Genomic DNA, 22,050 nt, shown 5'->3' with positions numbered 1-22,050 from the left:
CAGGTCGAGGCTGCGGTGGCTGGGAGCGGCCACTGCACTCCAGTCTGGGAGACAGAGTAAGATTCCAACTCAAAAAAAAAAAAAAAATTGCAAAGGCAGGGTCTCTCTATGTTCCCATGTTGGTCTTAAACTCCTGGTCTCAAATGATCCTCCTCAGCCTCACAAAGTGCTGGAATTACAGGAATGAGCCACCGTGCCCAGCCTAAAAGGAATTCTTCTTTATATGAATCAAATTTTGTCACACTTGTCAACGCTTTACTTAACACAGTTTTCTGGTGGGAAGAACGTTGATTTTAGTGCAGACACCACAAAAGAACACCACAAGAGGGTACTCTCAACATCAATTTTTGACCCCTTTAACTCTTCTTTCTTTTGAACGTTATTGGAAGTCGAAAAATTAAAATCCTCAATTGTCTAATAGACTGTATATCAAGAGATGGATTTGTGACAATTCTGTCCAATAATGAACAAATAAAATTATCAGGAGAGGGCATCTTTTCCAAATAAAGAAGCAAAACCTAGAAAGGAGGATTTTTAAAATTATTATTAACTTCTTTATCCTTCCTTCTTCTTTTTTTTTTTTTGAGTTTGAGTCTTACTCTGTCACCCAGACTGGAGTGCAGTGGCCGCTCCTGGCCACCGTAGCCTCGACCTGCTGGGCTCCAGTGATCCTTCCGCCTCAGCCTTCCAAGTAGCTGGAACTACAGGCGCGCGCTACCAAACCCAGCTAATTTTTGATTTATTGTAGAGATGAGGTCTTGTCAAGTTGCCCAGGTGGGTCTCGAACCCGCAGACTCAGGCAATCCACTTACCTTGGCCTCCCAAAGTGCTGGGATTACAGGCTGAGCCACCGAGCCTGGCCATCCTTCCTTATTCTTCCCTAGAGTGTAGGGTATAGACAATTCCTGATAGTAGACCAGTCATCTTGTAACAATGAGGCAAGAAACATGAGGGCAAACTAAGAAGTAGTTAAATGGTAACAATCTGAGTCCTTGACAGGATCATTGAGACATTGCATTAGTCCCAGACAGACTATAACCAGACTCCTCATTAGGTGAGCTAACTAAATATCTTGTTTTCTTAAGCATTTATGAGTCAGCTTCCTGTTACTTACAGCTGAAAATATTCCTAACTAATATACATTGAGATTCAGGGAAACTTGATTCTAATTCTAATGCAGACCCCGATGAAATGTCTGCACAAAAATACATTGTACTTCTGTATACCAGCAAAAAAAGACATTTAGAAAGTGAAATTAGCCGAATACAGTGGCTCAAACCTGTAATCCCAGCATTTGGGGAGACCAAAGCAAGAGGATTGCCTAAACTCAGGGGTTCAAGACCAGCCTGGGCAATTTGATGAGACCTCCTCTCTACAATAAATCAAAAAATAGGCCAGGCATGGTGGCTAAAGACTGTAATCTCAGCACTTTGGGAGGCTGAGGCAAGAGGCTTGCCTGAGCGCATGGTTTTGAGACCAGCCTGGGCAACTTGGCAAGACCTCATCTTTATAATAAGTCAAAAAATTAGCCTGGCGTGGTAGTGCACGCCTGTAGTTCTGGCTACTTGGAAGGCTGAGGCAGAAGGATCATCTGAGCCCAGGAGGTCGACACTGGGGTGGCCGTGAGTGTGCCACTGCACTCCAGCCTGGGTGACAGAGTGAGACTCCAACTCAAAAAAAAAAAAAAAATACTGGGCGTGGTAGCATGTGCCTGTAGTTCCAGCTACTTGGAAGGCTGAAGCGGAAGGCTCACCTGAGCCCAGCAGATTGAGGCTGTGGTGGCCATGAGCGTGCCACTGCACTCCAGCCTGGGCGACAGAGTGAGGCTCTGATTCAAAAACAAAACAAAACAAAACAACAGCAACAACAACCCCCCCCCCAAACAAAATGAAATTAAATGCTGGGGGTAGACGGGAGGGCACATAACATTAATAAGGGTACCTGATCTCAAACCAGGTAAAGTGGGGACCAAAGGGAGGCCCAAACTTTACCTGTATGATGACCACTTGTATACCTAATCCTGAATTGTATGCTACATCTTTAAAATAAAATAAATTAAAAAGTTTTATTTTTGTATTTAAAAAAAGAAAGTGAAACTAAACACAATAATTTACCCCTAGTGCCTGGATCCTGATTTCTAACTGCCATTCCCACTCAGAGGGAACTAATTCTGGGCCTGGGAGTAGAAGAATACATGGTGATCATGGGCTGTCTTATTGTGCTAAAAAGCAAGGAAGCACTTAAAGACTAATAGAGCATGTCTAAAGGACATAGGAGGTATCATGAAGGGCCTTTACTGGCCACAACTGAGATTATTTGAACACCAAAAAGAATAATGACTGCAATTTATTGTAACACCTTAGATAAATAAAAGTTCATAAATTCATAGTCATAAAAAGGAAAGGTTACAAGGAAAAAAGAAGAAAGCTTTTTGTCTTATTGTTTTAGAATGGGTTTCATGTTAACAGACTCTAAGATGAAAAATTGGATACAAAAGTTTAATTAAGGAGAGATCTGTGGAAAACATCTGTAAGAGGGCAAGGAAGACAGCATTGGACAGAGAGAGAAACTGACCTACAACGCAGTTACAACTGAGGCCTCAGACAATCTATAGGGAACTTTGGAACTGGGATGGCCCTTCAAAGTTGTCTGAAATTGAGGAGAGTGGGCTGGACCTTTGTACAGTCATGTGCTGCATGACAATGTTTTGGTCAACATCGGACTGCATATAGGACTGTGATTTGGTCCTAAAGGTTATAATGGAGCTGAAAAATTCCTGTCCTCTAGTGGCATCATAGCTGTCATAACGTCCCAGTGTGATGCATTACTTTTTTTTGAGTTGGAGTCTCACTCTGTCGCCCAGACTGGAGTGCAGTGGCCGCTCCTGGCCACCGCAAGCCTCGACCGGCTGGGCTCTGGCAATCCTGCTCAGCCTTCCAAGTAGCTGGAACTACAGGCGCGTGCTACCATGCCTGGCTAATTTTTTTTGATTTATTGTAGAGATGAGGTCTCGCCAAGTTGCCCAGGAGGATCTCGAACCTGCGGGCTCAGGCAATTCACTCACCTCGGCCTCCCAAAGCGCGGGATTATAGGCTGAGACACCGAGCCCGGCTACCTTTTCTATGTTTATATGTGTTTAGATACACAAATACTTAGCATTGTGTTACAATTGCCTACAGTATTCAGTACTGTCATATGCTGTTCAAGTTTGTAGCCTAGCAATAGGCTATATCATATAGCCTAGGTGTATAGTAGGCTATGATATCTAGGTTTGTGGAAGTATACTCTATGATGTTTGCACATTGATAAAATTTTCTAACAATGAATTTCTCAGAACACATCCCTATCATTAAGCCACGCATGACTTGTTATTCTACACCAGATACTTATAGACAAATGACTGTTTCCTGAAGGGTGTGAGGGGTGGGTAACCTTGAGTGAGGCAGTTCCCTGCAGTTGAGAGCAGTTCATAGTAAAGGATGTAGTTATGAGGTCAGGTTTTTCCAGAAACTAGAGGTTGACATGTTGGCTCTAAAGAGGAGATCTAAGCAGAGCACTACAGTATTCACTATAGCAATCATTTATAGAAGAATTCCAATGAATAGATACAGAAAAAAAATTATATAATTTAAAAAGAATTATATAATTAGTAAATCACTATTTTGCAAGCCTCACTGTAATAATTGATTCAGGCAAAGATCCTCAAAGGAAGTTAAAAACATTCAATAAAAAGTTGTTTTGGAATAGAATGCTAACATAGAACCAAAATGTCACTCCACAAATTACTTGCTAATTAGAAAACTTAGCATCATTAAAGTGGTTGGAAGGCTGAGGCAGAAGGATCACCTGAGCCTAGCAGGTCGAGGCTGCACTCCAGCCTGGGAGACAGAGTGATACTCCGATTCAAAAATAAATAAATAAATAAAGTGGTTGCACGATGTTGTCTATAAAGCATTCTTGGTCATTGTTAAGTATTATTAAAAATGCTTAACCTGAAGCTGATCAAGCCTGTAGGCCTAACTTCAAGTCTACAGAAGATGCAGGAAATAAAGGAAAGGTTAGATGACATCACAGGAAACAATCAAATGATACAGAATATGGGGCATTCTGCAACCCAACTGGTCAGTTTTCTTGAACAAGTCAGTATTGGAATAACAGGTCAGGGCAAGGTAATAATGACACTGTAATGTTTTAATCTTCCTAAATAATATCTTTAAAGTGGAACCATTCTAACAACAAAGGAAAACATTTCAGACTTCATTTTGAGCAAAAAGCAAGGTGACAAACATTCCCAGGAGCATTCTGGTTTAGCAGCAATGCAGAAGCGTAGAGGAGAGAATATGGGGGTGTTCTGATGGTCCAAGAACCCAAGAACACTGAATTTGTAAATACTTCTTAGCTCAATTACTTACTGCCTCAGTTTCTACCACAGGAGTTACTCCTGGCACCAGCTTCCTCACCTGACAGGCTGTCCATTTCAGTTAAGATCTTTGAAGATTCTCCTGCTGGCTGCCTTCTGTAACATTTACCTGGCTCCCGAGAAAACCCATGCACCCTTCCCCCCGCCAAACTCTGGATGTACACACTGTCTGGACAGTTGCTCTCTTTCCTCACCTTGCCATGTCAGGCTGCTACAGCAGCCTCCTCTTTACAGGTTTATCCAGGTAGGAGCAGTCATCAGTCTCTATCCTCACCAACATTTCAAAACCCTGAGGACACATGGCAAGCTTTACCAAAAACTTGCTCAAGCTGTACTCTGGGGACAGGATTAGGTGGGCTTATACCTTTCTAAAGCTCAGCGGCTGGGGCAGAGACAGACGTCAGTCTCCCCATGTATAAGGCACCCACCATTATTCTGAGTTATCTTGAGCCCCCCTCTCTTAGCTTGAGGTAGTAGTGGTGATGTAATAGCAGAGTGACAAAGTGCTCTCTACTACAAGATTTTCTTTCAGAAATTCTTTTTTAAAAAGGAATCTCAAGCCGGGCTCGGTGGCTCAGCCTGTAATCCCGCGCCTTTGGGAGGCTGAGGTGAGTGGATTGCCTGAGCCCGTGGGTTCGAGACCCGCCAAGGCAACTTGGTGAGACCTCATCTCTACAATAAAAAAATGAGCCGGGCGTGGTAGTGCACTCCTGTAGTTCCAGCTACTTGGAAGGCTGAGGCGGAAGGATCGCCGGAGCTCAACAAGTCGAGGCTGCGGATGGAGTGAGACTCCAACTCAAAAAAAAAAAAAAAAAAAGGAATCTCCAACCTACTTTCACATAGATTGGAAGAGGATGAGGGGCTGATAATCCAGGGACTTGCTAGCCACTTCACAGTTGCATTTTCCAAAATATGTAAGATATCACATGAAAATATGAATGCACCAGGAGTTAATGGGATACAAATAAAATATTTGTGCCCTTCCCATTTTATACTTGTACCTGCCTCTGTGCTGGTTATCCAGTATTTTGTAAAGTCAAAGTAATCTTATTCTTCATAGACAGATATGTTTTTCTAGAAATAATGAAATTCTGTAGACTGACAGGAAATGACACTATATGGTAACACTTATTCACTCAAAGAAATAAAAAACTCCAGTAAAGATAAATATGTAGGTAAATATACAATACTGTTTAAATATATTATATTTTATTTCTAAAAATTTTGTTACTTACATTTCAACTTTTATTTATTTATTTATTATTAGTTTTGAGTCAGGGGTCTCACTCTGTTGCCAAGGCTGAAGTGCAGTGGCACGATTACAACTCAGATGATCCTTCCACCTCAGCCTCCCATGTAGCTAGGACTACAGGCATGTGCCACCATGCCTGGCTATTTTTTATTTTTATTTTTTGTAGAGACAGGGGTCTTGCTGTGTAGCCTAGGCTGGTATCAAACTCCTGTGCTTAAGTGATCTTTCTGCCACGGCCTCTCAAAGTGCTGTGATTACAGGCATGAACCACCATGCCCAGCCTATTTTTATTTTAAAATTTTGTGTAGAGACGACATCTTGTTATGTTGCTAAGGCTGGTCTCAGACTCCTGGTCTCAAGTGATCCTCCTGTCTTGGCCTCCCAAAGTACTGGGATTACAGGCAAGAGCCACCACATTAAACTCTTTTTTCTCTTAGCAGATGTAAAATATATAAGATTGTCTAAAATAATTATTATAAAATATTTTTACACTTATACAAAGATGTAATATATATGAAAATAATGCTACAGAATGTGTGTGTGGGGGGGAAGTGGATATATACTGCATTAATGCACATTTTAAAATATTTTACCAAAAATTAGTTAGTATTAATATGAAGCAGGTAGTAACAAGTTAAGATGCATATTGTAATCCCTAGAGCAACAACTAAGAAAATAACTTTAAACAATATAGTAAAGCAATTCACCAGAGGAATTTAAAGATAATATAGATTAAATGGAGAAATTGCTAGAAATACACAAATTATCAAAAATGATTCGTGTAGAAATAGAGACTCTTAATAGGACTATAATAAAACATTGAATTCATAATTAAACTTCTGTCCAGAAAGAAAAGTCCAGGCTCAGAAGTTTTCACCAGTGAATTCTATGTAACATTTAAAGAAGAATTAACATTGATTCTCACAATCTTCCAGAAAACAGAGAAGGGAGCATTTGTCAACTTATTTTATGAGACCAGTATTACTCTGATACCAAAGCTAGACATTACAAGAAATAAACAAATACTGACAGATATCCTTCATGAACGTAGACATAATCCTCAACAAACTACTAGCAAACTAAATCTAGCAACATATAAAAAAGATCATACACTATAGCCAAGTAAAATTTATCTCAAGAATGAAAAATCAATATAATAAGACATGTTAGTGGGATAACGGGTTAAATTGCATGATCATTCCAACAGATGCAGAAAAAATTTTTAATGAAATTCAACACCCATTCATGATTAAGGCAAATAAAGAAACAAACCCAAAACATCTCAGGAAACTAACAATAGGAGGAAACTTCTTCAACTAGATAAATGGCATCTATGAAAAATCCATGGCGAAATCATACTTAATGGTGAAAGACTGAATGCTTTCCCTAAATTATGAACAAGGCAAGGATGTTCACTCTTGCCACTTTTATTCAATATTAAGCTGAATGTTCTAGCCAATGCGACAAGGAAAATAGTTAAAGACACCTAGATTGGAAAGGAAGAAGTAAAACTGTCTTTATTTTCAGATCATGTGATCTATAGATGGATACAGATACCAAATAGATCTATAGATTCAACTCAATCCTTATTTTAAAAATCCCAACAAAACTTTTTATTTCAGAAATTTACAAGCTGATTTTAAAATGACCCAGGATAACAAAGGCATTTTTGAAAAAAAAAGTTGAAGGACTTTCACTTGCTGATTTAAAAAAATTAGCTGGGCATGGTGGCGCATGCCTGTAGTCCCAGCTCCTTGGAAGGCTGAGGCTGAAGGATCACCTGAGCCCAGCAGGTCAAGGTTGTGGTGGCCATAGGTGTGACACTGCATACCAGCCTGGGTAATAGAGTGAGACTCTGATAAAAAAAAAAATTCTAAAAACAAGAAAAAATAACAGTGTGGTATTGTCATTAGGATAGTTGATGGTACAGATTTGAGAGTTCAAAAATAAACCCTTACATTTATGATCAGTTGATTCTTGGCAAAGGTATCAAGACAATTCAATGGAGAAAGGATAGTCTTTTCAGTGATGGTGCTGGGACAATTGTATGTCCACATGAAAAAGGATGAATTTGTACCCTTACTTCACACCATACACAAAAATTCACTTAAAATGGGTCAAAGACCTAAATGTAAGTGCTAAAATTATAAAACTTTTAGAGAAAAACATAGGAGAAAACCGTGGTGTAATGGCTAATTTTGGGTGTCAACTTGACTAGATGAAGGGATACCTAGATAACTAGTAAAGCATTATTTCTGGGTGCGTCTGTGAGGGTGTTTCCAGAGAAGATTGGTGTGTGAGTCAGTGGGCTGAGTGAGGAAGATCAACGTCAATGGGATGGGCACCATTCAATTGGCTGGGGGCCCAGATAGAACAAAAAGACAGAAGAAAGCAAAATTTGCTCTCTCCGTCTCATGGATCTGGGACATCCTTCTTTTTCTGCCCTTGGACGTCAAAACTCCAGGTTTTTTAGTCTTTTGATTCTGGGACTTGCACAAGTAACCTCCCAGTTTCTCAGGATGTTGGTCTCAGACTTGGGAGTATACCATTGGTTTCCCTGGTTCTGAGGTCTTCAGACTTGTACTGAGTCTTCCTGGTTCTCCAGCCTGCAGATAGCCTATTGCAGGACCTCTCAGCCTCTATAATCATATGAGCCAATTTCCTTAATAAATTCTTATGTATCAACCATCCATCTATCTACCAATCTACCTATCTATCTATTGGTTCTGTTTCTCTGGAGAACCATGACTAATACAGATTTTGAAACTGAAAAGCAGCACTGCTGCTATAATACCTGGAAATGTGGAGGTGACTTTGGAATTGAATACTAGGTAGATGCTGGAAGAATTGGAAGAACAGCCTAGAAAAAACCTGTATTGCCATGAACAGAGTGTTAAGAGTGATTCTGCTGAGGGCTTAGAAGAAGAGGAGAGCTATAGAGAAAGTCTGAAACATCAACTGATTGATTGATTGTTGCCAAGGCTGGAGTACTGTAGCATGGTCATAGCCACCACAGCTTCGACCTACTGGGCTCAGGCAATCCTACCACCTCAGCCTTCCAAGTAGCAGGAAACACAGGCATGCACCACCACGTCCAGTTATTTTATTTTTTATTTATTGTAGAGACAAGGTCTTGCCAAGTTGTCCAAGCTGGTCTTGAACCCTTGGGTTCAGGCAATCCTCTTGCCTCAGCCTCCCAGAGTGCTGGGATTACAGGTGTGAACCACTATGCCCGGCCAGTCTGAAACTTCCTAAAGATTACTTAAGTGATTATGATTAGAGTGTTGGTAGAAATATAGATGATAAAGGTCATTCTGGAAAGGTCTCGGAAATGAAGGATAAGGTATTGGAAACTGGAGTAAAGGCCAACCTTGTTATAAAATGGCAAAGAACTTGGCTATATTGTACCATGCATGTGGATTTTGTGGAAGGCAGAACTTAAGAACAATTAACTAGGATCTGGCAGAAGAAATATTGAGGCAGCAAAGTATTCAGGGTGCTGCATGGCTACTTTTAATTGCATATAAGATGCAAGAAGAAAGAAATTATTTAAAGATGGAATTTATAATTAAATGGGAAGCAGAACAAGATAATTTGGAAAATTCCCAGGCTGGTCATGTAAATGAAAAGGCATGTTTAGGAGAGGAAATCAAAGGTATGGCCAAGGGACCATTTGATAAGGTTAATATGAATAGAAGGAAGCTAGTCATCAAGATAATGAAGAATGACCCAGAAGTCATTTTGGAGATCTTCAAGGCTGCCATCACAGGTTCAAAGCAGGTCTCATGGGAGAAAAAAGCCCATGAGACCTCAACATTTGCTGCCCTGTGCCACCTCAAGTGTTTGCATCCTGCATTTCAGTGCAGCACTCCTTGGCTGCCCCAGCTGTGGCTCAAGCAGGTGAGTTTCAACCTGCTCCTCTGGGGGATGTAAGTGGTGAGCCTTGGCGCCATCCACCTGGTGCTAATTCTTCAGGCATGCAGAATGCAAGAACTATGGGGCCATGGCCTTCTCCACTTAAATTTCAAAGGATGTCACAAACAGCCTGGGGACCCAGGCAGAAACTTGTCACAGGGGTAGAGCTACTGCAGAGAGTCCCCACTAGGACAATGCCCAGTGGAACTGTGGGTTCAGGGCAGCTGCAGATACCTCAGAACTGTGGAATCACCAGTGTGCTGCCCTAACCTAGGACAGTTGTAGGCACAAGTCTTCAACCATGAGAGCTTCTGCATGAGCCGAGCCCAGCAAAGCTATGGAGGTGGGGTTGCCTGAGGCCTTGGGGACACAAAGCTCACCCAGTGTGCCCAAAAGGTGGGATATGGAATCAAGAAAGATTATTTTGGAACCTTAAGATTTGATATTGTTCACCCTGTTGGGTTTTGAATTTACTTGGTTGGGATCAGTTACTCCTTTCTTATTGTTCATTTCTCTCTTTTGGAATGGGAATATCTATTCTATTGCATTTTGGAGGTATCTAACATGTTTGATTTCACAGGCTCACTGTTGAAAGGAATGTGCCTCAAGATGAGTCGTGTATTGAGTCTCACCCATATCTGATTTAGATGAGACTCTGAATTTTGGACTTACAAGTTGGTGCTAGAATAAATTAAGATTTTGGGGATGCTTGGGATTGACTGTATGTATTCTGTATATGAGAACGACATGTGCTTTGGGGGACCAGTAATGGAAAGCTATGGTTTGAATGATCATCCTCTCCAAAGTTCATATTGAAATTTAATTGCCAACCTAATGGTATAGGAAAGTGGAGCCTTTAGGAAGTGATTAGGTCATAAGGGCTCCACCTTCAGAGGTGGGTTTATTGCCTTTTTAAAAGGCTTTCAGAAGTTAGTGCTCTCTTTTTGGTTTTCTGCTCTCACGCCATGTGAGGAACAGTGTTCGCAACCTCTGGAGGATGCAGCATTCAAGGAGTCACCTTGGAAGCAGATATTGGACCCTCACCAGATGCCATACCTTCTGATGCCTTGATCTTGGACTTTCTAGCCCCCAGAACTTTGAGAAATAAATGTCTGTTTTTTTTTTTTAAAAGAAATTACCTAGTCTTAGATATTCTGTTATAACAGCACAAACTAGATTAACACTTGGTAACCTTGGGTTAAGTAAAAAATCTCTTAGATATATACCAAACACATAATACATAAAATAACAAACTGATAAGTTGGACTTCATCAAAATTAGAAGACTTTTGTGCTTCAAAAGATATTATTAAGAAAGTGAAAAGACAATCCACAGACCAAAAAAAACATTTCAAATCATATTTTTGGTAAAGGACCCATATCTAGACTGTAGAAAGAACTCTTGCAGCTCCACAATAAGAAGACAAGCAACTCGATTTAAAAATGTTGGTTAAACATGATTATCTCATTAGATGCAGAAAAAGCTTTTGATAAAATCCAGCATCCCTTCTTGATAAAAACCCTCAAACACCTAGGTATAGAAGGAACATAACTCAAAATAGTAAGTGCCATCTATGATAAACCCACAGCTAACATATTGTGAAATGGACAGAAGCTAGAAACATTTCCCCTGAAAACTGGAACAAGAAAAGTCTGCTCACTCTCACCTTTCCAATTCAGCATTGTGTTGGACGTCCTAGCTAGGGCAGTTAGATGAGAGAAGGAAATCAGGGGTATCCAAATAGGAAAAGAAGAAGTCAAGTTATCCCTCTTTGCTGATGATATGATAATATACCTTGAAAATCCAAGAGAATCTGTCAAAAACCTGCTTGCACTGATAAAGGACTTTGGCAAAGTCTCAGGGAACAAAGTAAATGTGCAAAAGACAGTTGCATTCCTATACACCAACAATAAGCAGGCAAAGACCCAAATTAAAAGCATAATCCCATTCACAATAGCCACACACACAAAAAGAAAGAAATACCTCGGCATCTTCCTAACCAGAGAAGTGAAAGACCTTTACAATGAGAACTACAAAATGCTGCTCAAAGAAATCCAAGAAGACACAAACAAATGGAAAAATATTCCATGTTCATGGATAGGAAGAATCAACATTGTTAAGATGTCCATCCTACCAAAGGTGATCTACAGATTCAATGCAATACCCATTAAGTTACTAACATCATTCTTCTCAGACCCAGAAATGACAATACAGAAATTCATATGGAAACATGAATGACCACGAATAGCCAAAAGTATCCTTCCAGACTTCCAGTCTTTAAACTTTACTATAAGGCTACAGTAATCAAAACAGCCTGGTATTGGTGCAAGAACAGGCACATAGTCCAATGGAACAGGATAGAGATTCTGGAAGCAAAGCCTCAATTCCTTAACCAACTCATCTTTGACAAACCCTCCAACAACAACTACTGGGAAGTGGAGAACCTATTCAGTAAATGGTGCTGGGAAAACTGGCTGACCACATGCAGAAGACTGAAACAGAACCCCTACATATCACTATACACAAAAATCAACTCTAAATGGATCAAAGACCTAAACGTAAAACCTCAAACTATAAGAATCACAGAAAATGCAGGAGGCACCCTTATGGAAATTGGAACTGGGAAGTAATTGTATTCAGAACCCTAAAGGGCAATACCTTAAGAAATAAGACAAGTGGGACCTCATCAAATTAATGAGCTTCTGCAAAGCAAAAGAAACCATCAAGAGAGCAGGAAGACAGCCCAAAGAATGGGAAAAAATATTTGCCAACTGTATATCTGACAAAGGCCTAACATCTAGGATCTACAAGGAACTCAAACGCGCCGAAAGGAAAGAAACAAACAGCCCCTTTAAAAATGGGCAAAAGACATGAATAGATGCTTCTCAGAAGAAGATATATGGGCAGTTAACAGACACGTGAAAAAGTGCTCAGCCTCACTCATCATCAGAGAAATGCAAATCAAAACCACACTGAGATACCACCTAACCCCAATAAGAATGGCCATCATTAATAAAACAAACAACAACAGATGCTGGCGAGGATGCAGAGAAAAAGGAATGCTTCTACACTGCTGGTGGGAATGCAAACTAGTGCAACCTCTTTGGAAGACAGTGTGGCGATTCCTGAAAGAACTAGAAATTGACCTTCCATATGACTCAGCAATTCCCCTATTAGGAATATACCCGGAGGAACTCAAATCATTCTACCAAAAAGATACCTGCACACGTATGTTTGTTGCAACTCTATTCACAATAGCAAAAACATGAACCAACCATGTTGCCCATCGAAGCTGGACTGAATAAAGAAAATGTGGTGCATATACACAGTGGAATATAATGTAGCCATAAAGAAGGACAAATATATGGACTTCGCAGCAACTTGTATGGATTTGGAGTCGATCATACTCAGTGATCTATCACAGAAATGAAGAACAGAGTACCATATGTTCTCATTCATAAGCAGACCTTGAACAATTATAATACTATAAGAAAGCTTTTGGCAGTAATGGGAAACTGTCATGGGGATGGGGGGTGGGATTGGCAGTTGAGGGAAACTGCTCGGGGAGGGAGGGGCATACCTCATCAACAAGGGTACCTGCATAATCAGTGTTTGTATACCTAACCCTGAATCGTACCCCACATCTTTATAATAAAAAAAATAAAACAACAAAAAAGTAGGTAAAAGATCTGTTATTTATATTGCCACAATAAAATAGGAATTCAAGGCAAAAAAGATAAAAGTTTTGAATACACATTTCACCAAAGAAGATATGCAAATAACCAATAACCAAAAGAAAAGGTGTTCTACATTATTAATCTTTAGGAAAATGCAAATAAAAACCATAATAAAAACCTCCACTTCATACCCATTAGAATAATGGTAAAGATGTGGAGAAATTAGAACCTTCATACATTGCTGGTGGGATTGTAAAATGGGGTAGCCAATTAAAAAAAACAGTCTGGCCATTTCTTAAATAAAGTTACCATAAATCCAGCAATTCTCTAAATATCTACTGAAGAGAAATGAAAACATAACACACAAAAACTTGTACAGCAATGTCCATGGGACCATAACTCATCATAGCCAAAATGTGCAAAGAATCCTAATGTCCATCAACTGATAAATGGTTAAAAATGTGTTATATCCATACCATGGAATATTATTCTATGTGACTATTATTCCACAATAAAAAAGAATGAAGTACTGATGCATGCTATAACATAGAGGAACCTCAAAAATGCTATACTAATGGAAAGAAGCCTGAAGCAAAAGACCACATATTGTATGATTTCATTTATATAAAATGTCCGGAATAGGGAAATCTATAGGGGGAGAAAGCAATTTAACTGTCACCTGGTGCTTGGAGTAGGGGTGGGGATTGCAAACTGGATTGTGTTGATAATTTCTATAAATTTACTAAAAATCATTAATTTGTACACTTGAATTGGGTGAATTTTGTGGCATATAAGTTATCCATAGATAAATCTGTTTTTTAAAAAGTCAAATCAAGCCGGGCTCAGTGGTTCAGCCTGTAATCCCGTGCCTTTGGGAGGCTGAGGTGAGTGGATTGCCTGAGCCCGCGGGTTCGAGACCCGCCTGGGCAGCAAGACCTCATCTCTACAATAAATCAAAAATCAGCCGGGCGTGGTAGCGCATGCCTGTAATTCCGGCTACTCGGAAGGCTGAGGCGGAAGGATCGCGGAGCCCAGCAGGTTGAGGCTGCGGTGGCCGGGAGCGGCCACTGCACTCCAGTCTGGGTGACAGAGTGAGACTCCAACTCAAAAAAAAAAAAAAAAGTCAAATCAAGTTTGATTTGTACCCACAAAGTACAAGGGGCCTGGCGTTTAACAGAGGGGACAGACATAGCTGCAAAGAAATGCAATGTTTTGAGTGAATTTCATTTATAGACATGTATTCAATGTGTTGTAGTTTTCTTTCTCATTATGGTTCATGCCTGATCTCACTCCCAAAGTCCAAAATTCTTCTTGGAAAGGGCGGTGTTCTGAACTCCTCTCATTATTAAGCATGCACACGCGCACGCGCGTGCGTACACACACACACACACACACACACACACACACACACACACACACACAATTGTAATAGTGTAAGAGAAAAAAATTGGAAACATTAGGTGCAATCCTTGCTTTTGAGTAGTTTATAGGTAAGTATGTAAATAGCAATGTCTTCCCAGTCAACTTTGTCTCTTTCTATCTGTCTTTCTATCTTTCTCCTCCAGATGGAAGATGATGAAATCATCAGCTTGACAAAGTTTTCTCAGTGGAGCCTGGGAAGGTTTTGCAGAAAAGATGAATTTCTGTATAGAAATTTCCTAGAGTAGAAGGAATTGGTGTGGTGGAAAGAACAAAGTAAATGTTCCAGAAAAGGGAAATACAATCAATATGGGGGAAGAATTTGATCTAGTAGTTATTAGCCTTTGTGTGAAGAGCAAATGTATTTGCTTGCCTAAGCTTATTCTGTGCCAGATTTTTAAGGAGTGTGGGTAGTGTGGAGAGGATAGTTGAAGACCTGAAAATACTCAACGTGAAATTTAATTGAAATTCTTCACAACTCTCACAGTGTTTGGATAATACATTTGTTGAAGTAGCTTCCGGAATTGGTTTACTGAATTCCTGCTAGTGATCTTTTAACAGTTTGGACACTGAAGAAGTGTATGGAGTTCAGGACAAGGGCCTTCAATTCAAAAAGGATAAACCAGAGTTTACCACTGGGATCTCCTAGGTTGTCTTGGAAAAACTTAATTTTCTTTTCAGTTTTTGTCATGAAATTTTCCTAGGGACATGGAAAAGGAGAAATCTGTTACATAAAATTAGTCTTTTCCACCCAAATTCTCAATTTCACACTTCCGTTTTGTTAAAAGCATATGAAATGTACTTCCTTGGGGCTGCAAAAGATGACTGTGGCCACATGGGGGCAGCAGACACCTGGCTTTTCTAAGCATCTCAAATTGTGAGAAAAAAGATCTTCCACATGATTGTCTTTGGTCTAAATGTCTTTTCCATACTGCCGAACTATGAGAAATGACTATCCTTAAAATACTAACAAAAAACCTCACGTGCTAATTAGAGTTGGCAAGAGCTTGCTTTTTTCTTGCATTTTCAATGGCTAATTTCTCAGAGGTCATTTCTTGGCCATCAGGATAACCTCGGAGAATCATAGTGCCTGATATTTAGTGCGAGCTCAATAAACGTTGGTTATCCTTAGTGTTTTCAGCAGGTAACTGTTCCAAGCCACCAAAGCACCTGCTCTAAGATCTCACACCCCGGTATCCAGAGGGGACTGCATCTCTTTAGCTAAGGGTTCTCACACCGCCCAGGGGTCTCACATATTTTCAAGTTCTATAGTTGTGAATCTAAACACAATTCAGTCCTTAGCTTCTCACAGCACCTTGTCAGATCAGTGATTCTGATAAAAGCATATCCGACACTGTCACTTTTTCTTTACCTATGTGGGGTTCAGGCAGGAACTGCAGTTGGAGGTCTGAGGGTGGAAGGTGAGCATGGGAGGGGCAAGATTGGAAACCTGTGTGTGTCACTCCATCTACCCTGTCTCTTCCTCTTACAGTCAAAGAATCAGGCCTTGTGGATGAGGTAAGCTACTTAGGACAGCACCACCAACTGCCTGGCTCTTTGGCTCTCTCACTGACCACCACCCACATTTGTTTCAATGAATGTCTACTCTTCTTTAGGTGCTCCTCATACATTATCTCATTTAATATTTCTCGATGTAAGAAATGCTTGCAGATGCTGGTCCTTCTTCCTGGAATATCCTTTCCTTCTTCTCAATCTAATTCCTATATGTCTTCACAATCCAGCTCAAGGCAAGCCCTGCTCTGGGAACCCTAGTACCGTATGTATGTAGCCAAAATGAACTCTTGTAAGCACAAGCTCTTACCCTCAGCATAGTATTAGGATCACAGGCTCATTCATCTTTCTCTCTGGTGACATTATAAGCTCCCTGAGGTCAGAGCCCTGCCCCAATTGGCTTTGCATCTCCGGAGTCTCGCAGAGTTTCTGGCACATTGGAGCTGCTCCATAAAAGTTTGTAGAATGAATAAATGAATCAATCTATTTAGCACTGAATGATATGCTTCCCTTTCATTCCTTTCCCCAGTTAAAACGCTTTGATATTTTAAAAAAATCCCTCTTAGGAAATTATTTTAAAAATAAGCAGTCAGCTTCTACCTCCTACACACGGAGCATCAGAGAATACCAATGAACCATCATTTACAAGTGGGACTTATTGAAGGAGGAAGTTTGTAGTGTGAACCTCTGTCAACATCCCAGGCACTGTGGGATCCTATGAGGATATGGGCCAAGTTCCAGGCATGCAGCTTTGAGAGATGCCCCACAGCAGCAACAGCTAATGTTAGTGGCATTAAGGGGAATGGCTTCCAGAAGCCTCTCAGTGTTCTAAGGATGCCATTTGTCAATACTCACAGCATCCCTGAATAAAAAGAAAAATGGAGAATTTGTTCTTCATCCTCCTCCTCTCCCTCTCTTTCTCTCTCTGTCTCTCTCCCTCTCCTTCTTCTTCTCCCTCTCCCTTTTCCCTCTCTCTCTCCTTCTCTTCTTACAGTTGGAGAGTTAGAACACAGAGAAAGGTTAAGCACATTACCTAGCATCACTTAAGAGAGAACAGTCAAGCCAGGCCTCAGTCTGGTGCTCATTCCATAAAGCTAAAGCTGTGCTTCCTGTAACTTAAACAGGTCTGTGTTTTAATGAATTCATGGCATATGGGCCATAATAATCAAAGAGCCTGGCATTTCCTGGAATTTATGATCTGGTGGGGGAATAGGTCGTTTTCTACTTTTCAATGAATTCTCACATGCCTAGCTTTGGAGTTAAGAAACTTGATGTGTAAAAATAGATTTGGGAATACTGCCTTTGTTCCTTCTGCTACCTGTACCCATACCTTCTCTTTCTCTTCTCAAACCCTATTGCTACCCATGAACTACTGTCATCACTTCTTCTCTGGCGTTTTAAGAGTGAGTGGCAAGATAATGTTCTCAAGGTCTGCGTCATGGGGGAAGAAAATAATCTGGTTTGCTGCTTTCTCTGTGAAATTCCAATGAAGTTCACAGTCCACCATCCATCGTCCCTGGTGGTCTACAGTTGTTGGACACTTGTCTGTAGACAAAGAACTCTCCTTCTGACATGGATTTGTGTTTCTGATTTCTAAAAATTTTTGTTGATCCAAGTGTCAGTGAAACTCTGTGAATTCAGAAATGGCCTGACAAATGTACTCTAGTTTTTACAGAGTCTTCATGAGTGTGAGAGTGTTAGGTGGTTTCCCAAAGACCTGCTTAGTCCCACTTGCTGAGAAAGTTGCCATTGAATATTTGTCTGGGGCTTTTAAATCTCAGTACAGTTTATACCAATTGATGCCAATGAGCTTAAGTAAATACCTACGCCACTGATATTGATGTTTGTGTTATGTTTCTATTATTATTGATTGATTGAGACAGGGTCTTGATCAGTCACCTCGGCTGGAGTGCAGGGTCACCATCATAGCTCACTGTAACCTTGAACTCCTTAGCTCAAGTGATCCTCCTGCCTCAGCCTCCAGAGTAGCTGTGACCACAGGCCTGTGCCACCATGCCTGGTTAATTAAAAACATTTTTTTTTTGGTAGAGACAAGGTCTTTCTATGTTTCCCAGGCTGATCTTGAACTCATGGCCTCAAGTGATCCTCCTGCTTTGGTCTCCCAAAGTGCTGGGATTACAGGCATGAGTCACCATGCCTGGCCTGTGTTATGTTTCCGAAGTGAATTGAAGTTTCCCCAAAGCCTGACCTTCTCTTCTCCAGCAGATCTCTGGTTGCAATGGATGGTGTTGATTTTTTTTTTTAAGGACATTAAATTAAGTTTTTCGGGAGTGCCTTTTAAAGAAGGTTTTTCCACGCTTTTTTTTCTTTCTAATTTCTTCTGTGTGCAGTTCTTGCTGGCTTACAATAATTTTTTAAAATGGAATCCCTGAATATTTCTGTGAAATTTTTTTTTTCTGAGACAGACTGTCATGGGAGCTATTTCGAGCTTACATCATTCTGTTTGAGAGCTAAATGGTGCACTTTTCCAAGTATGTTCCTAACTCAAACAACAAAAGACTCAGAGTTTGCCAAGTATTACCAGATCCAGGCAATGTCAGGGAACTGCGGATCATCAGGGTCTTCTTTTGCACTAGCAGCCCTCCAGAAGCACCACTGGAATTTCTAGAATGAGTCCTCAGCACACTGAAGTCACTGACATGACTTGGGCTCACTAGCGTCCAGGAAGTTCCTTTTCTCTGTTTCAGAGTTACCCCTGCAGTACGCGGGGTTAAAATATTTGGAATTCCTAAGCTAATATAATAATGAGGAAATCTCTAGGTTTCAAAGACCCCAGTTCAAATCTAAACATTTGGAAAGCTGGGACATATGTTTCCTGGGTTTGGAATTCATCACAGATGTGCAAGCTTGAGGAACATAGGGGGTACAAAAAGTCTTCCTCTCTCTGGGACAGAGGCTGGGGGAAAAAAGAGAAGCACTTTCCCAGGAATTCAATTGGGCCAGGTACATAGTATCTCCGCTGGATCTTGTGAGCACTTGATGGGGTAAGAGCATTCCCATGGCAATTCCCTGAGGTTAACCAGCTGTGACAGGGGAAAGTGAGAGCTGCATGATTCATGAATGTGTATAACCAAATTGTCCCAGGCTGGGTTCATGGGTCACATAGAGACCAGTGTCTGAGGTCAGGTTTCAGGCTGCTGCATGCACTACCCTCTAAGCAGAAGGAAAGAGAAGCAGTAAGTGTCAACTTGAATAATAATCCTATGCTTGATTCAATACCAGTGAGGAAGGGAACTTGTAGGGGCAGAAGATGAAGAAGTGTTTGTTTTTTCCCCCTTTCCCGCTGCTGTTCCATGAGTATGGACTAGGAAAACAAAAGAATGCTCTTAATTTGCTTGTTCATTGAGTGTAGGCATTTAATTTATTTGAATCTTAGAGGGGTTCTCAGATTCACAGCCTATTTACAGAGTTTATGAACTGATTATTTTAAAACTCGAATGATTTATGGGCACACTCCATGGCTTATTGCAGGAGAATATAGTAGGAAAAACAATAATCCCATGTTGTAAGGTCATAGGCACGTCAAAAATCAGAATCTGTACCAATTCACGTAACTTCCTCCTGAATCTCAGATTACCTTGGTAAAGTGTATGATTTTATGTACTAGCATTTCCAAACATTTAAGCTTCTGTAGTGACCGCTTGATTTAATTCCAGGTGCATTACCTCCTACAGATAGAACATGAGAGCAGGAATTGACTTTGTAAGCAGTATGGATCAAATAAAGCCCAGTGACTTGCCCAAATGAATAAGCGGCAAAACCAATACTAGACTGTCAGAATGTAGGGCTTTGTCTTCTGAGCAAGGCTACGTTTGTTTTTAACCTCTTTGGCCACCCAAACATTGTTCAATTTTGAGGTGATACTTTTATCAAATGAGTTTTACTTTAGATTCATTCAGTACTATATTTTGTTTCTTTTCCTACAAACAGTAGTACAGCAAAGAAATATTGAAATTCCATTTGCTGCTTTGTTATTTACATGTTCCATCACATGCAAAATTTAATAAGTCATTTTTGTGTGCTTTTATAGTGCTAGGTTTAGGATACACTTATTTATAAATGTTCTTTCAGTTTTGTTAAGAATGATATGTTTCTTGAGATTGTTTAATCCAGAGTCATAAATGTTGCCTTATATTTTTAACTAGTCTCACAGTTGATAGAGAAATGTTCTGGTTTATAATGTCATCCCTTTTATTCTTTTTATTTATTTTTGGATTTTATTTTTATTTTTTTTATTTTTTTTGAGTTGGAATCTCACTCCGTCGCCCAGGTTGGAGTGCAGTGGCACACATGCTCACGGCCACCCCAGCATCGACCTGCTGGGCTCCGGTGATCCTTCTACCTCAGCCTTCCAAGTAGCCGGAACTACAGGTGCGTGCTACCATGCCCGACTAATTTTTTATTAATTGTAGAAACTAGGTCTCACCAAGTTGCCCGGGCTGGTCTCGAATCCACAGGTTCAGGCAATCCATTCACCTCAGTCTCCCAAAGTGCTGGAATTACAGGCTGAGCCATCAAGCCTGGCCGGATTTTATTTTTAAATGATAATATAATAATTTTGCATGTTTGAGAATTGTGGAACACCCTTCATCCTTTCTCAGAAAATGAAAATCCTGCTCATTTTACAAGATTATATTCTTTTTTTTTTTTTTTTTTTGAGTTGGAGTCTCACTCTGTCGCCCAGACTGGAGTGCAGTGGCCGCTCACGGCCACCACAGCCTTGACCTGCTGGGCTCTGGCGATCCTTCCGCCTCAGCCTTCCAAGTAGCTGGAACTACAGGCGCGCGCTACCACGCCTGGCTAATTTTTGATTTATTGTAGAGATGAGGTCTCTCCAAGTTGCCCAGGCAGGTCTCGAACCTGCAGGCTCAGGCAATCCACTCATCTCAGCCTCCCAAGGCGCGGAATTACAGGCTGAGCCACCAAGCCTGGCTACAAGATTATATTCTAATACTAATTTCTTTGTTAGAAATTATTGATTTCTAACCCCTTCACAGAATCAGAGTAAATTCCTTCCTCTTTAATAGTCTCAAGATTGTTTCATTATATATCTATTCTTGCACTTAGTTAATTCTGCCTTCTTTGTTCCATTTATTTGTTGAGAACCTACTATGTTCCAGGTACTGGGCCTAGGGATAGAACTATGAACAAAATAGACAAAGTCTCCATCTCATGGAGGTTATACTCTAGTGAGCAGACAGACAATAAATGAATAAGTATTTGGGAGGAAGATAAAACAAGTGAAGGGAGTTAGGGAGCTCCAGGGAGAGGTATGTTACTATTTTTTATTTGGGTGGTAGGAGGATGCCTCACTGAGAAAGTGACATTTGAGCAGAAACCTTAAGAAAGGGAGAGAATGAGTGAGCTATGCAGATATTTTGGGGACAAACATTCTAAGCAGGGAGAATAACAAGTGCAAAAGCCCTGAAGTGGGATTATGCTTGGCACATTTGAGGAACAGCAAGGACAGTGATGTGGAACAAGGGAGAGGGAAAGCAGAGGGGATAAGATTGGGCTCAGGAAAGGACTTGGACTTTTACTCTGAGTGGGAGGTGAGTCATTGTGAGGTGTTGAGCTGAGGAGCGGCACGGCTGAGTGCTGAGAATAGACTGCTGGCGGGTGAAGGGTGAAGAGAACTGTGGCTTGCACTGGGAAGTTGTAAGAAGTTGTCATAGTCTGGATATATTTTGAAGGAAGAGCAGAATTACAGAATTGATAGAATGGGCATGGGTTTCAGAAGTCAGGGACAACCCCAATGTTTCTGCCCCAAGCAGCTGGAAAAACGGAGTTGCTGGATACCAAGATCGGAAAAATGGTGCAAGAAGCTGGTGGAG

The sequence above is a fragment of the Carlito syrichta genome, unplaced genomic scaffold (assembly GCF_000164805.1).
Source record: "Carlito syrichta isolate Samal-C Ts95f unplaced genomic scaffold, Tarsius_syrichta-2.0.1 Scaffold290401, whole genome shotgun sequence".
Lineage (NCBI taxonomy): Eukaryota > Metazoa > Chordata > Mammalia > Primates > Tarsiidae > Carlito > Carlito syrichta.
The sequence above is the reverse complement of the archived record's forward strand: the minus strand, read 5'-3'. Positions refer to the sequence as shown.